General features: G+C 42.4%; 1 protein-coding gene across 2 annotated transcripts in view; it reads right to left on the bottom strand.

The window, feature by feature from the left end:
* The window catches only part of LOC109030125 (uncharacterized), a 144,360-nt gene that overhangs the window by 25,113 nt on the left and 102,078 nt on the right, over positions 1 to 17,169 (bottom strand). For both annotated transcript variants that reach the window (XM_072302991.1, XM_072302990.1), the window contains exon 4: positions 14,131 to 14,180. The gene's annotated coding sequence lies outside the window, so the exon portion shown is untranslated. The remainder of the gene's footprint in view (positions 1 to 14,130; positions 14,181 to 17,169) is intronic.

Below are 17,169 nucleotides of genomic sequence, written 5' to 3' on the forward strand. Positions count from 1 at the left end.
CTGTTCGATCCAACGGAGAATAATATATAGTTGAGAGTTTTGGTAAAAATGGGGGAGCATCAATTCCATGAGACAAAATTCACTAAAACTCTCTACACTTCTTTGATGTAACAGGACTTAATTATCTATCAAGAGATTCCCACCTTGTTATACCTGAACCGGATAAACCTCTATATTTGCCTCAGCTAAAGGCTCTTAGATTTTTCCTGTGTACGATAAGTATCTTGATTTATTTTGCGAGGAAAGATCTGTACTTTTAAAGGATGCCTGTCATTCTTAATACGTTCAATTTCGTATAATACTGTGCAACACCTCTGTTGTGAAATAGTTGGCCAGCGGGAAACGCGCATTGGCGCCTACAAACCTAAGTGGATACTTCAAGCATTGTGCAATGCGTGAAGTATCCACTTAGGTTTGTAGGCGCCAGTGAGCCTCTCGCGCTGGCAGCACGCCTTTCCGCTCTGTTAGGCTTTAATGTTTATATTCGCATAGTCAGCGTTTTTTAACTCATGATTTTGAAATATTTGCCCACTCTGCATTGATTATTCTCATTTAAATTGATGGGAAAAAAATATATATCAATTTATCAAAGGATAATAATGAAATAATGTGTTTTTTAAATATTGGTGGTTCCGTGTCAAATTTAATGATTTCTAAAGCACTTTAATTTTTTTTTTACATTTTGTGCTTTTATTGTGCTGCAGCGAGGTGTACACGCAACCAAGCGCTCAAAATGTGACGTATTTGACTCTAAAAGGACGATGTGCAAATGGGTTTTAGAATGAAGAATTTTAGAATGGATTACAGCTAGTGAAAATCCAACTAAAATAGTAAGCGCTACTTCATGTCGGTACATATGCAATCGAAACACCTACATCAAGCATGACGTGATATACTAATTGAAACGAAAAACTCAAGAGTGTTCAAATTTCTTATCCAGATTTTGAAGATCTATAGAGATGAATTTTTTATGTACTCATCACAATTTTTGAGCCCCTCTAATACACAGTTAAAATGTCCGTGTTTAATGTCACTCGGTGTTCCTTTTTTTCAGGTCAAACCAGAGGACTTGGTTACTCAACACTTCTCTGTGTTAAATCGACTCAGCCCGTAGGCTACTCTCTGAGACATCGGATCATGAAGAAAATGTTTTGCCGAACTTAGTCACTATTTATTTCCTTCCCGTGATCGAGGTCTCTACTTGCGAATGGCTATAGCGCATTGGACTATCTCCGATGTGACACAGGTTCGACCCTGGAGGCTGGCAACTAATTCTTATCGAGGTGGCAGATTTTCAACACACAGGTTTGGTCCCTGCTTCAACCCAAAGATTCGGTCGATTTGACACAGGGAAAGCTGACACAAAACAAAAATCAAGCAACAGCTTGTGTTACTTCGTGTTTTACTTCCTACATTGACACAAGATTTTGGTTACCTTTCCTTACACTGAAAAAATAAGATACATTTCACCATACTCTGACACAGTGGTACGATTATGGTAATAAACAACAGAATCAATGGTAGCGTCTACCGTTCCGGTAAGTATCAACAGAGTTCTGATGAATACTCTCACAATTCCAGTTATTTTCACCAAATAGTATCATTGTTCAAAAAATCAAGTATATAGACTTATAGTAGATGTTACCATACTCTTTTTTCAGTGACTGTGTAGAGGACATCCCCCCCTTTTTTTATCTACCTATTATGTGAACTACGGAAGAGTAGGCAATTATTGTTTTTAAGTCAGTTTGGATAAAGCAAATTAGTCTTATAGTAAATGTTGTTCACAAGATGCTGTGATTCTAAGTTTTTATTTAATTCTGAATTGATGGTTGTTGTTCGAATCAATCCGTATGATCCTAATTTCAGTAAAATTGATGCTAGGATTATTGATCCCTGAACTGGCGATTCTACATGAACTTTGGGGACAAGGATCAAAGGATTGCAACCGACCCGACCCTTTTAACGTCACCCCTTGAATTTTCTGATGATGGCTTCCCTCTACTCTCCCACATCCATCCTGCAGCCACCTCATAGATCGCAGTTCTCACAGCAACAAACCCTGATAGCGACAGTGTAGCCCGGCTTTTAACGCCGTCGTCGGCGCGTCTTTCCGGTCGAAAAGTGAAAAGCGGTAGCACTACGGACGCAGATTAGGTTCTAATGGAACTGATAGTCGCCTAATCAAAGTCAGTAACTTCAAGGCGACGGACTGTGGGAAAGGAGCGAAAGCGGGCCGCCGCACTGGGCCCCTCACCAACGAGACCCTCCGTCTTATCTGCCGTGCTAAGGAAGAACGCCGTATGAACATTAGAGAGTTGTCAAATTTCCCAAAATAAAACATGTATCTTTGACTAGATTTATCCATATTTTTCATTGAAAGTTCCAGAGATTTTAGATTAAATTGCGTACAAAATAGTCGGAAAAATCTATTGAAAAATATTTCCAACATCCTTCGTAAATTCGTATTTTATCGGAGGAAATTTGGCAACATTCAATGTTCATACTGCGTTTTTACTTAGCACGGCGATTTTTGCGGGTGTCGGCCGACCGGGCGGCAACGTGTGGAAAGCCATCTGACATTAACAGCTTACTCTCCCGAGTCCTGATGTTTATTGAGGTTCGATTGAAAATTAAAGGCAACTAGCGGCCAAGAGTGAAAGGATCGCTATCGCACGCTGCCAGTTCTATCAAATAAATCGACATTTTCTCAGTGGGATTGCGGAATGTTCAATAGTCACTTGAATTGACAACAAGGCGTGTGATATCAAGAAAATGGCAATGGTTTACAGGTGTTTTAATGGAGGCTCGGATGTTTGAAGTACAGTGGCGTGGCGTGAATAGCGATTTATCGATTGTTATGCCATTTAAGCCTATGGAAAAGGATCGATTAACAGGGTGTTCACAGTGAACACCTCATGAATAGATTCTTTACCATAGGTTTAAATGGCATAACAATCGATACATCGCAATTCACGCCACGCCACTGTTGAAGTACTGATATTGAGGTTTAGATTTTAAATCCATTTGCTACCTTTTTTTAAGCTGTACTTCTTATCACCACAAAATCGAAAGACGTCCCTTAGGTCTTGTCTCCACGGGACGCTTTCGTGGGATTTGTCCCATGTTCGAAACGCAGGAATGGACTCTGTGGGATTTCGTCTTAATGGGGTGGGGGCTCTCACATTCCTGCAAAACGTTGGCGCGGGATAACAAATCATTAAAAATCGAGTGTTTAACCGGGAACAAGATAATAATTGAACGCGATTAACAATTGGACAAATTATTTTAACTGAACAAACACGTACAATCGAGTGAACAACAAAATATCGCACAATACACTGTCACTTCTTCCTCCTCTCTCTCTCTGTTGGTCTTAGGGGTACAAGGACCATTCTTGGTACTGGGAAAAACATTGATTAATTAAACTTTTTCCTGATTTCGTTGTCTTTAGGACAAATCCCTTGAAACATTCCGTGGGAACAAGGTCTTACTGTATTAAATCTGGTACACTGAAAAAAATGGTTATGTGACAAGAGTCCATACTGTTTGGAAAATCTAAAATATGAACTGCTCGTGCATACGGTCTGGCTTTCACTACCACAGCAGAGATGTGCCTTAAACATGTCGTGTATGGAGGAGCAGATGTATGAACTTACTGTTCATACGGTATGGACGCTGGGTTCATACGGTATGGACCCAGAGGCCATCCTTTTCGAATGAAATATTTGTCCGTACTAAAATCTACTCTTCTCTATTCTTAGGTTGGCATCGAATTTTTTACAGCACTATGTAGTTATACATTTTTTTCAGTGTAACTTAAACTTTTTTGAGATCTCATCCGAATACCTTTCGCAATTTCGAGGCCCTAGTGGATGCTTTCTAGGATTTGATTGTAGCTGCTGGGTTCTACAAAATGTAGGTCACGCTGTAGTTTTAACTGCTCCTGGTGCTACAGCCGGAACTTTCAGCTTCTGAGCCCGAAAAACGGACGTTATGTCCATATAGCCCCCGAGTACGGCTTCCACGGCCGGAGTTTTTATATCAGTATGGGTAAATGTCAGTATGTGTACATGTACAGGGTCTTCCCTGAAGCAGATGGAAAACTCCAATTCAGAACTAGCGGAGCCCACTAGTTGGCGGTCCCTCGAGGAAGCACCTATCTCACCACATACCGCGACTATGTCATCGGCGAGGCTGCGGTTTCTGCGTGCCCATGGCTCCCGTGCGTGAGCTGGGCCGGAGATGAGTTATCGGGGGGCCGCGGTTCTGGGATCGGGGACTTCTACTGGTAATTAGCAGAAGTACCCGCGGAGGCTGGACGTCTCGGATTTCGACCGATGGGGCGGGGGGGGGCAGGGGGCTGCGGGCACTGTGCAGTGGAGTGCCGCCGCGCCATGCGCCGCTGTTTAATGGAGCTCGAGATTGAATTGTTTGATAAGAGTGACAAATAACACGGCGAGAGGGCTCCGGCCGGCTTCGATCGGCAATTGGCAATCGCTCCCGTGGACGCGACGATCGGACCGTTGCCGGCTTGGGGTCCGCGGCCCCGGTTGCGTCGGGGGTCAGCCAGAGGAGAAGAGGAGGGCTCTACGATCGAGTGGAGGGCACTCTGCGGGGTGAAATTGAAAATGAAACTGAAGACATTGAAATTGAAGAAATTGTTGAAGGAATTGAAATTGAGATTAAAGAAATTGAAATTGATGAAACTGAAATTGAAGAAATTGAAACTGAAATTGAAACTGAAATTGAAGATATTGAAATCGAGATTGAAGAAATTGAAAATGATGAAACTGAAATTGAAGAAATTGCAATTGAAGTTGAAGAAATTGAAATTGAGATTGAAGAAATTGAAATTAAGATTGAAGAAATTGAAATTAAGATTGAAGAAATTATAATTAAGATTGAAGAAATGAAAATTTATTGCAATACAAGACAAAACATATGGATGTATTTATGGTAAAAGGAAGTATGTTACACTCACTCTTAGGGACTCAAAATTAGAAACTGAAACCTTCCTGCAAGTAGGTTTCAGTGTAAAATAACAGTATGTGTGAAGTGAATTATAATATTTGGAATCAATTTACGGCCTTTCTGCTTGGACGACAGGGTAACAAACTGACAACGGCAACCAGCGAGAGACCTTATATGGATAATCCATAATTTTCCCCCTTAGTCCATAATAACCGCACCCATTTCAACCGCCCAATACGATCATTCCATTTCCTCATTGTCTTCTTTGTCTACTGCTTTGTCTATTAATTTCAATAATCAACCCACTACATAGAATGTACATTTTTCGGCCATAGCGTGATTTTAGGGCGTCTAACTGAAGATGTGGGCGAAAAATGGCAGAAATCATGGGAAATGGCTCATCGAAATAATGATGAAGCCTTTTTTCAGAGTAAAAAGGTGAGTTGTCCTCAGCGAAAATCCTTAAAAATTACGATGAAAACATGTGCGGAACAAGGCATTTTTCGTGCGGAAGGCAGAAAGGCACCTCATCGAGGGGGTCTGGGGGCATAGAGAGGTACCCCTTGAAGACTGATCCATAAGGCTTCCTCAGCTTCATACGGGGACCGGACCCATACTGCTTCAAGGGACTTCCTGAACTCAAAAAGGGTACGACAGAGGAATGCAATCGGTGTATTCTATCTTTATTCCGTTTTTTGACACGAAGAAGGCCCAAATACGGGAGCTAATCAGGACTGAATTCCTCATGTCTTCTTGAAATTCTCTATCAGAGAATTTGCAGGTGTCTGAAATGTGAAGAATTTCGTGTTTAAGTGGAAACTACTGAGTGGAATGAACACGAGGACACCCTTGGTTCATGAATGTAACAATAATTATTGGAGAAGATATGACAAACTGATCTAATCTGCTGAAACACGTGTGTTTAAATGGGATTTGTCGCCAGATGACGTCACTAAGAGTTGCATTTTCTCACTTTTAAATCTATTATTATACTATTCCCCATGTCAGAAAACAATTACAAAGAATACGGTGAAATCAGCTCTTTATGCACTTGCAGATGAAGCAATAAAAAATTTGCATGCAAATTTTCCATTCTCAGTAAGACAGGATTGCACTTGACCCTATCTCTCGTAAAAACAATAAATGCATGTGGCAACGTCGCGCAGAAGACAAGACTCATCGAGGTGGACACACGGGGGCACTCGGCTCCCGGGCCCCGCATCGCACCCCCCCGCCTCACCCCCTGCAACAGGGGAGGTTGGCGGGGGGGGGGGGGGAGTTACACGTCGTTTTACGTCCAATTGCAGCGGACGATGTTAGCAATCGCAGTTCTGTTTTCCCACTGAATTTGTCGCAACGGACTTAATCCGGGAGGCGGTTGCCATGGCGACCGGACGGGACGCCAGACGCCGATCGCCCCGCAAATTGTTTTCGCTCCCGTTCTAACCTTGAGTGATTGCGTTAATTACGGCTTCCGCAAGCGCCGATAGAATGCGTTATCCGCTCCGGACCGTAAAAAACGGATGTGTTCCGAGCGGAGCCATTAAGGTGCAGCCGCGGGGTTGGCACCATTAGTACGGATCCAAGTTTCCCGAGAGAGTGGAATGCCTGGGATAAAGACGGGAATTCCTGGGGGGAATTCCCGAATATTGTCTGTACTATTTCCGGTAAAGTTCCAGGTGACAATTCGTAGTTTCCTGGACCAAGAAACGTAACTCCATTTCACAGTTGCAAAAATGATTCAAACAATTCAATTTGCAAGAATGAACTTGCGCAAATTTTGTACAAAATTAACCTGATTTTTGCACGGATCAGGAGAAGAATTACGGAAATTCTCATGTAGAAATGCCCAAAGTTCTTCTAGTAAACATGCTTTTAAGGAGACATATGGCAATATTGAAATGCAGTTACGTTCTTTCGTACGACGAATTCATCGGTAATGTTTCTACTAACATGCCTAGCAACACTCCTGGGAACGCCATGGTAAAATTCCTTGAAGCATTCCTGGTAACATTACCAGTAATATTCTCGGTTACATTTGCGGTGAGTTCCTCGTAACACTTCCACTAACATTTCTGGGGGCGTCTCCGGTATAGCGTTTGCGGTAAGGTTTTCGAATCTATCATGGCGGAATTCTCGCTAACGCTCGCAGGCAAATTCCTGGAAAAATACCCCATAAGTCCTCCGAATCCTTTTGAAGTGTTGGCAATCACCGACCATCCGTTTATGTGCACCACGCACAAATGTGTTCCAATGAAAACCGAAAAAATCTATTCAGTCATGGATTCTCAGGAACGGTCTAAGAGAGTTGAGTTCCCGTTCCTGATCTGGTCGCTCAACTCAGTGGCTGAATTTCAACGCTCCCAAAACAGTTGCTGATAAATTTTCACCAGTCCTCCCCCCCACCCATCAAACGCTGGTCTTCCAACTGAAATGCTAAAATACAAATTGAGGGGCTTGGAGGACAAGGCGCATAAGGGCAGTTTTTGCTACTTCGAGAAATTCATGTTTGAAGTTTCAAAATTATATGGATCCTAATGGAGGAGAGAAAGTTCAAACTGACCTTTTGATGCTTAAAAATTAGAATTAGAGAGTGAATTTTCCACGGAACATGCAGTAGTACTAGTTTTACTTGAAATCATTAATATCTCAATTTTTTTAAAAAAAACTGCACTTAAGCGACTTGCCCTCTAAGTCACTCAAATGTTTCCCCATCTTAGAAGTCGGTCAAGACCTCCCTTCGAGAAGTTATTCTCATTAAGGTCGTTCGAGGGTATTATACATAGTTTCGATTGAAATCGAATCAATGCCATAACATCATCAATACTGGACTCGAACGAATATTTTTACACCGATGCCATCACGAAAACAACATATCGTGACGCGCGAGGCAGGATCAAGCGAATCATACCCCGACAGAAAGCGCCATTCCGCTCCCAGAGCGCGCCACACGAAACCGAACAATGCTCGTCGAGCTTTCTCCTCATGAAGACATTCTCATTACAATCGTTTGAAGGCTCATACATTTGTTCTGATCAAAATCGAATCGGCAGCATGATAGCGTTGATACCCAACTTAAATGAATATCTTAATACCGATGCAGACAACACATTGTCACGTGCGGGACGGGATAATCCAGTGGCGAGATGCGATGTCGACTATCGATCCATGGTGTGCTTTCGATATATCGATTTATCTACCATTTAAACCTATGGAAAAATATCGATAAACGGGGTGTTCGTTGCGAATCGATTTTTCACCACAGCTTCAAATGAGGAAATATCGAAAATCGATCATTCACGCCTTGCCACTATATCGATCTGTCCCCATTTGAGGCTATGGTAAAGAATCGATTATTACGGTGTCGGATATAATCGATCCTTTTCTAAAAGAGGTATAAGTGACAGATCGATCGATCCATCGCAAGGCATGACACGGCATCGAAATAATCAGCCATTTGCACTCGGAAAGCTCGTTAAAGGAAACCGAACAATGGACGATGAGATTCCTCCTCATCAAGAGATCCTCCCGAACTTTCGATTGCTTTGATTTACTCTCCCGTGCGGTGGCCAGTCCGACTTAATTACGAGTATGCATGCCCAAGTTTCGGCTAATGACTCCCCCGGCCAATTAGGTCCGCTTGATCAACCAGGAGATTCCGGGGTCCGAGTGATGAAAAGTCGGATACCGATGGGGGGGGGGCAATAAAAAGGGGGTCCGAGGGGGTTGGGGGGACGCCATGGGGGTCGAGGGAAGCGTGACGGGGACAAGAAGGCATCAAGGCGCCCCGAGTATGGGGCACTCAATCCATGCAATCCAATCTGCGATGCACTCGTGCCGGATTGTTGTCCGTGCAATTTAGGGGATGGTCGAGTCCCTTGATTGAGATTTTCAAACGCGTGGTATTCAAGAGGAAAAAAAAGCATCACAATCCTGACTCTACTCCTGGCTGATTTTGGCCACACTGGAAAAAAACATATTGGATCTAGAGTCCAGACTCTTAAAAACATCGACAAGAAAAAGTACTCATGATTCAATCAGAATCTAGCTCTAATCAAGAACCAAGCCTCTTAATTTAAGCGGATTTCGTTTTGATTCCAGCAAAAATCCGATTGAATCAAGAGTATTTTTCTTGTCTATGTTTTCAAGAGTCTGGACTCTAGATCCAATGCGGCGTGGCAGGCAACCAGCGTGATACGCGCATAGGCGCCTACAAACCTAACGGGATACTTCACGCGTCGCGCAATGCGTGAAGTATCCCGTTAGGTTTGTAGGCGCCAGTGCGCGTTCTGCGCTGCTATCACGCCGCTCCGCTCTGTGTTAGGCTCTAATATTTAAACTCGCGGAGTCAACGTTTTTCAACTCATGATTTTGAAATGTTTGCACTCTCTGCATTGATTATTCCCTTTTAAACAGATGCAAAAGAAATATGTACTACTGGAAAATATAATGTGTTTTTTGTAAATATAATAGTTGTTCCGTGTCAAATTTAATGATTTCCATGAAAGCATTCAAGTTTATTCTTTTATGTTTTGGGCTTTTACGGTGCTGCATCGTGGTGTAAGCGCAACTAAACGCTCAAAATTGGACGTATTTGACTCAAGAAGGTCGATGTACAAATAAGTTAAAACCAAAAAATTGCGTGTCTTAGTTTTTTTCCTCTTTTATTAATTCTTGTATAGTTTCTTTCATAACAACTACGGCTCATTGAGATTCATATCGATGCCATTGCTTGGAAAAGGTTTTACAAATATTTACCACGTTTTAAAAATGTAAATGTTTTTAAAATGAAGTAATCAATTTCATTAAAAAAAGAATGTGCATTTAAGGCATATCTTATATCGGAAATTTCAAGGATAGAAATGAAACCAAGTATTTACCAAAGACAATTTGAAAAGATGATCAAAAGAAGAAATTAACATTTCATTTAAAATATGAGTTACGATAACAACGCCTCATTCTCTCTTAATTTTCTCATTTCGATATTGTCAATATAATTTTACACACGGACTAAAATATGACGCTTGAATTTGATTTTAGTGGACTTTACATTTGTGGACTTAACTTAGTGGACGTTTAAGTAATGGACTTAACAATAGTGTGGGCCTTAGAACTGTGGACGTAAAAATTGTGGATGAAAAGTCTGTGGACGTAAAAAAAAGTGGACATAAAGTCCGTGTACCTCTTGCACAGTGGAGCAAGTTGGTCGAAGAGGTCTGCCGTGGACTTTTGACTAAAATTGCAAATTTTTAAGTTTATTTCATTTCATTTTCAATTTCAATTCCAAGGGATTTTACCGTGAGGAAATTTTACGAAAAAACCAATGGAGCCACTCCAAAACCTCTCCCTTCTATATTTTTGAAGGTATAAACACTCAAGGTTTCCAAATTTCGTCCGACTTCTCCCATTGACTCGCTCCTTTGTGTGTTGCAAAGATTACATTCTCAATGATTTCAAAGGTTCTAGAAAGGAGTGGATTTGAGAATGAAGAGAACAACAGGGAACAAAAATAATCAACAATAACTAAAATTCGGTAAAACTGACAGACTGACACACATGAAGTTGGCAGCCAAAGATGTTTCGAACAATTCAAAGTTACACCAAAAACTGCTAGTATCTTGCCTGTGTCTCGAAAAAATTTCCTAGAAAAAATTTCGATTAAAAAATTCATGTTTTCGATACATGGAAGTTCGCAGCCGTGCGTTTTTCAAACACCTCGAGGCAAGTGTCAATCAACGCGTCTTCACATGTTACAGAGTATGTGAGTATTTTTCATTTGCGTATGTTTGTAGCTTTTCAACCCGAGATGACCTGAATTTCTATTAGGTGTACTCTAGGGGATGGATTAGGAGAAATTTTCATTTGGATCAAGAGGACGGCGCATTGACGGTTTATTGCACTCGGCGTGACTTTATTTTTCGTTGCGGCAACCAGAGGAAATCCTTGTAGTACATCGAAAATTACGATAGTCTGGAAGAGAATTCCAAATCACTGAGGAAAAAACAAGAATCGGGAAAGCTGTCATTGCAACTCATGTTGCACTTGACCTTGTACATTTTTAAATCGATTTTCTTATTAAATTTTACCACACATTTTACAAACTTCATCATAAATTTTATAAATTTCATCATAAATTTTACACATTTCATCATGATTTTACAAATTTCATCATAAATTTTTTCAAACTTTATCATAAATTTAACAAATTTCATCATTAATTTTACGAATTTCAGTTTTTAACGTCAAACGCTCTGCAGTTTACTTTGATTTTGCCAAAGTATTTTAGTGATTGTTGCAATTCAGCTAAATTATTTGCCATTTTATCAAAGTTTAGAACTTAGCTAAATTATTATGCCCATTTTCCAGTACTTTTTTTAAAAGTAAATTTTGGATGAATTTCCCGTGTAATGATAAAAAACGGTTGACTCGCCCATTTGCAAATTTTTCTCACGTTTTTTTTTTTAAAAATCCAATTTTAAGAGTCAATGCTACTTGGGTTATTGCTATTAGCGGCAAGCGCGCGGGTGAGCGAGCATGGAATCGATGAGCAGCGGAAAACTCATCGGATTTCGATACAAATCGCGGAGGGGGGCGTGGGAGGGGCCCCCTTGGGGGGGGGGGGGGGCTGGTCGTGAGCCGCGAGACACGACCGCGGCCTCCGTCCACGTCGCGTCCACGTCGCCCGTCGCCCGAGTCGTTAACGTTTCACTTAAGCGCCCTCTCAGCCGTCCTGGGGACAACACCGTATGCGCCACTTAAAGTTGCCAAATTTCTCTCGATATACTGTTAAAAATATCGTAGTGTAATTCGGTGTACTCCAAAGTCTATTTAGTTACGATAGGCACTCTAGGGCAGCAAATACTATGCAACTCTAATCGCATTCAACAAAAGTATGGAAAATGCTACCGGATGCTCAGTTAGCTTTACCCACACTAGAAAAAAAAACACATTGGATCTAGAGTCCAAACTCTTGAAAACATTGGCAAGAAAAAATACTCTTGATTCAATCAGATTTAAGCTTAAATCAAAAGGAAATCCGCTCAAATTAAGAGGCTTGGTTCTTGATTTAAGCTAGATTCTGATTGAATCAAGAGTACTTTTTCTTGTCGATGTTTTTAAGAGCCTAGACTCTCGATCCAATGTGTTTTTTTCCAGTGCACAGTATCACTCTGTCAAAACTCAAGTAGACTCAAGATAATAGAATTTAACGTATTTCTAGTGAAATTTACCGGACTACTTTATGAGTGAACTGATGATGAAATACCCTCTCTCGCTGAATCTGAGCGTGCGTGCTGAGAGCCATTTTTGTGAAAAAATCCCAACTTTTTTTAAAAGGAAAAACTAATAAATTCCTAGAATTGTCGAAAAATCTCTTAATCTTGCGGGCTTTGTCCAAAGAAAATATACTTTATAGAGACCCAGCACAAACAATCCATGCAATGTAGTCGAGTGAGGAAAAAGTTAAATTAGGAGGTCAACGCTATTTGTCGATTATTGGATGGTTAATGAGCAACCTGTTGAGCAAATAAGCAAACAATGATTAGTCTAAAGCAGCGTGTATATTTTGCTAGGTGAGTTTTTGCCAATTAAGTCAGGATTGCTGAGCCAATTGCTCAACTATTTGGTCATCGGGCAAATCTAAGCGTTTACTTCTGAAAGCAAGTTATACACCTCATGGAAGAGAGCAATGCGAGGTTTCTAACATTTGTGATGGAGGAAAGGCGCATAAGTGCACTTTTTTAAAAAATTAAGATATTTATGGTTTCACGTAAAACTAGTTTTATTGCATATTCTGTGAAAAATTATTTCCCAAATTCCAATTTTTTAGCAGCAAAAAGTCACTTTGAACTTTCTTTCCGCCGTAAGGATCCATGTAATTTCGAAACTTTAAACATGTGTTCCTCAAAATAGCAAAATCTGCACTTATTCGCCTTGTCCTCCATGCCCCTCAAGTTGTCTTTGGGTAAATCCGTAGACTTCTGATCACTAATCTTAGTTATCCGAAAATTTCCGAAGGAAATATTGCCTGCGAAAATACATGCTCTACCGGAGGAAATTTGGCAATATTCGAGGGTTCATACGGGGTTTTTCTCCGGGACGGAAGCTCTGCCCGGTGCCCAACAATCAACAACAACAACGACGACCGGCTCACTGACTCTGATTATTCACAGATGAAATCTCGACTACCTCCTACAGCGCGTCGTGTCTCCGGCTTTAGCGCTGCCGGCCCCGGCGTCGCCGCCTGGCCGCGGGAGCCCGCCGAGTCGCCGATGCTCCAGCGCCACCTAGCGGCGGGCTGGCAACGCGGCGCGACGTTCAATTAACTCGTCCGATACACGGATTCGACGGAGCCCCCCCCCCCCCCCCCCCCCCGGGTCCCCGACAGGACCCGTGCCGCTAAGCGCCTCCCGTCGGCCTGTCCCCCGCTTTGGCTGCCACATTGGGCTCGTCGTGGTTTTGACGGGATTTTGACGTTCTGCTGACGTTTAGCGAAGAGAGCAGTAAGTGTCAAATTTTCACAATCGGGTTTCCTTCAAAATTTGTCGAATCTCTTTTAGATGAAATCACTGAAATAACTAAAAAAGCAACATGGAAAAAATAGGGTAGTCGACACAACCAGCGGCTGGTTAAATTTTTCCTATTTTTTCCCTGTACCTGAAGTAACAAAAGAGTTCAAATTTTCACCAGACTTTGGTCAACCTGTGCTTTGTTTTTATTGCGCTGACTTCAAATCATTCGGAAAACATGCAGCCATTGAATTTCCTCAAAGTCAACAGACCCTCAAACAGGGGAGTGAACGCCTACGTCAAAGAAAGGAATGAAGCTCGTACGATGGTTCAGTTCTAATAACGGCCGCAAGCCAGGCTCCCATCATGAAAAGTTATTTAACCGTAGCCCCAATCCTCATCATCGGTTTCACGCCGAAGTCACGATGCGTTGCAGCGAATGCAGGCAGGGTCATTCAAGGCAACATCGCCGCGTCTATTTCCAAACGGAATTACCATATGGCGAAGATACGCGGGTTGTTTACTTCCGTTCGGATGTCCCGTTGACAGCTTACTCAACAGCCCACCGACCCTCTGGACATGTTGAGGACTTCTACTTATGTTTGGATATTAACAAAAACTTCATTATTGAATAACTTTAAAAACTTACCAACGTTTTCTGATGAATAGATTCGCCCAAGTCAGTGTCTTGTCTGATTCCTGCAAAGATAATAAAAATTATACATACATACATACATACAGTTAGTTAGTTATTATAATTTTAAGACATTCAGCGACTCAGACATACATACATATATACATACATACATAAAGCCGCTTTTATAGGGCAGCCTCACGCTCTGCGATGCCCAATCGCCATTGCCCCCTATCCTCCCAAATGTCATCAGGCAATTGGCACCTTCTGATCTCCTCCTCCACCCCTTGTCGCCAAACTTTCACAGGGCGTCCACGCCGTCGCCTCCCGGGAGGAACCCAATCGAAAACCTGCTTGGGCAACCGATCGTCTGCCATCCTTCGCACATGTCCATACCAGACCAACTGCTTGGACCTGATATCGTGCACGATGTCACTCTCCACACCCATTATCTCGCGTACTTTTACATTGCGGGTGCACTCTCTTCTTGAGATGCCAGCAGACCTGCGCCAAAAGTCCATCTCAGTTGAAATAAAAATTATTATCACCTTAATTTATTATATTCTATTATCCTCTTATTCTTGGTTGCCAAAGCAGGTTTTTCGATTTCCTGCTAAGGGAGACGGCGCGGCGTGGATGTCCCGCGTGAAAAGTTGACGACAGCGAGTAGACAACATAACAAACATGGCTAATATTACCCCGTCTGTCACGAAAAGCCAAAAAAAAAAAAAAAAATATTCTTGTCCATTACAACAAACAGTTAGTATATAATTACTCTTTCCATATTTGGACATTCGCCTACTTTTGGACTTATTTGTTTGCTGGACATTACTGATATTTGGCCTTTTTAAATTTTTGGGCATTCAGGGTTTGGACATTTTGACTTTTGGACATTTTGACCTATTACCTTAGTTGAGGGTCCCTGAAATATATGGGCTCCGACTTCGCGGATCATTTCCCGAGCGGGTTCTGTTGGCAACGCCGTCGGAGCGTCGTGAATTCTTCCCGGTCCGAATCCGGTGTCCACCTCGGAGAGCCCGTAATTAAGATTTCCAACGCTCGGATACTTCTGCAATTTCCGAGGACCTCCCCGAGTCGCGGCTATCGAAATCCACCAATCTAAGCCCCCCCCCCCCCCTCCGCCCGCCCCTCCTCGGTTCTCGGGACTGCGAAAATAATTCGCGTCGCGTCCCGCTTGGCGTTTGACAAACCGGTTGCCGGATCCCTGCCCCCGTTGCGATTAATCGACGACTCAGCCGTAAAAACCCATGAAAATAATCGATTAATAATCGATCTTGATAATCGATTCTGTGAGATAGACCCAATTGGGAAAATATCGATATCCGCGGTTCCGACTCCGAGTGCGGGCTGAGGATGTCGTTAGCTCGTCGTCTTCGTGGGACAGCGGTGCCCCAACTTGGGAAGCGGCCTTGGCCCAATTGCCACGTTTTGCGCTTTTGCGAAAATAAGTCGAGGAATCTGAATGAGATGGCGCGGCGCACAGTGGATCGAGTCAATCAGAGAGGTCGGATATTAAATTTTCGAAAAAAGCTGCGAAATTTGATGTTAATTTCGTGAAGTTTTGAAGTTCGCGGGGTGCCACTGTGAGAAAATTTCACGAGGAAACCTAGGGAACCACTTTTAGAACCTCAAAATGGTGTATGAACGGAGTTATAAGCTTTTGAAGTTTCCAAATTTTGTCCAATCTATCCTATTGACTCGATCCACGGTGCGGCGGTCGCGGCTGTGGGAACCGAGCTGTTCTTTTGATAAAAATCCGCACGAGGAGCAATTTCCCAGAGCATCCGTAGGAGCCTCCCGTTGAGGTGGATCCTCAGCTTCGGCGCAATGCATTCTGGGCTAAGTTGAATCGGGACGTGAAAAAACCGCTAATGTCCATTTTTCCGGTCTTAAGTTTTTTGGAGTTCATAATACTTTGAAATTGTTGATAGAACCATAAAAGTGATGAAAGGACTCGTTTTGGGATTAAGGAAACTTGAAGACGTGTTTTAACGCCACTCTCGTGGCTGCAACCAACTCCGAAATGTATCATGAACTCGAAAAAACTAAAGACTGGAAAAATGGATCATAGCGGTTTTCGCACGTCCCGATTATTGAATTGAGAAAATCTACCTATCCAAAGTAAAAATGGATAAACATTACCGCAACATTACGGTTCCACGAGTGTAAAACATTTATTAACTCTGTCTCACGCTGGTTATGAGTTACAGAATTATAAAAATTGCGATTTACATTGCTGGAATCAATGGGGCCGCACACGGTTTTTCCCTGATAACTCGGAATGACTAAAATGGAGTTAGGTACCTTTTGGCTCTGGGGTACTGATATAATTAAAAAGGCCCCACTTAAGTAAAAGAAAGAATCTCTCAACAAGACTGGACCCGGTTGTTCTCGATGTTGGTGACTCCGATGTTATCGGGTCGTGAAAACGTAATTTCTGGGCACAGCAGCCGGAGTCCGCCAGGGGTGCTACGGGCTCCGAGGTCGGTCGATCGGTTACTGCCCAGCCGGAAGCTCCGGCTTCCACGGTCGGAATTTTCGACCCGCCCGGCCGGAGTCCGATAGTCCGTTACTCAGTGTTCGGGAAAATGGCGTCGCCATCGGATTAAAATTGAGACGGCCCGGTGCAAATTCGCAGAAAATTATAATGTTTTACTTCAATTTTATTCAGTGCGTGAATTTAAAGTTGCCGCCAGCCTTCGACATATTCGGGAGCGATCGAAGCCACCACTCAGCGTTGTTTATTGAGGTTAGTCTCTAAATAGCTTTGTCATTGCTGGTCACCGCTCATTACGTGTGTTCGTTTTTCGTTTAATTTTGGAGGTTTTCAATCTATTTTCTTGATTCTGTGTGGTGCACGATTGATTCTAAAGTTCTGTGTGATAACGCTTGTCAAATACTTCCAGAAATGCGACGGGAATGAAGTTAAAATTGTCAGTTTTGGTACCAGTACACTGAGCTCATACCCTCTCCTGTAAGTTCGTTTGCAATTCACTTATTTTCCCCCTACTAAGGGAGAGAACTTAAATCAAA

The sequence above is a fragment of the Bemisia tabaci genome, chromosome 7 (genome assembly GCF_918797505.1).
Source record: "Bemisia tabaci chromosome 7, PGI_BMITA_v3".
NCBI lineage: Eukaryota > Metazoa > Arthropoda > Insecta > Hemiptera > Aleyrodidae > Bemisia > Bemisia tabaci.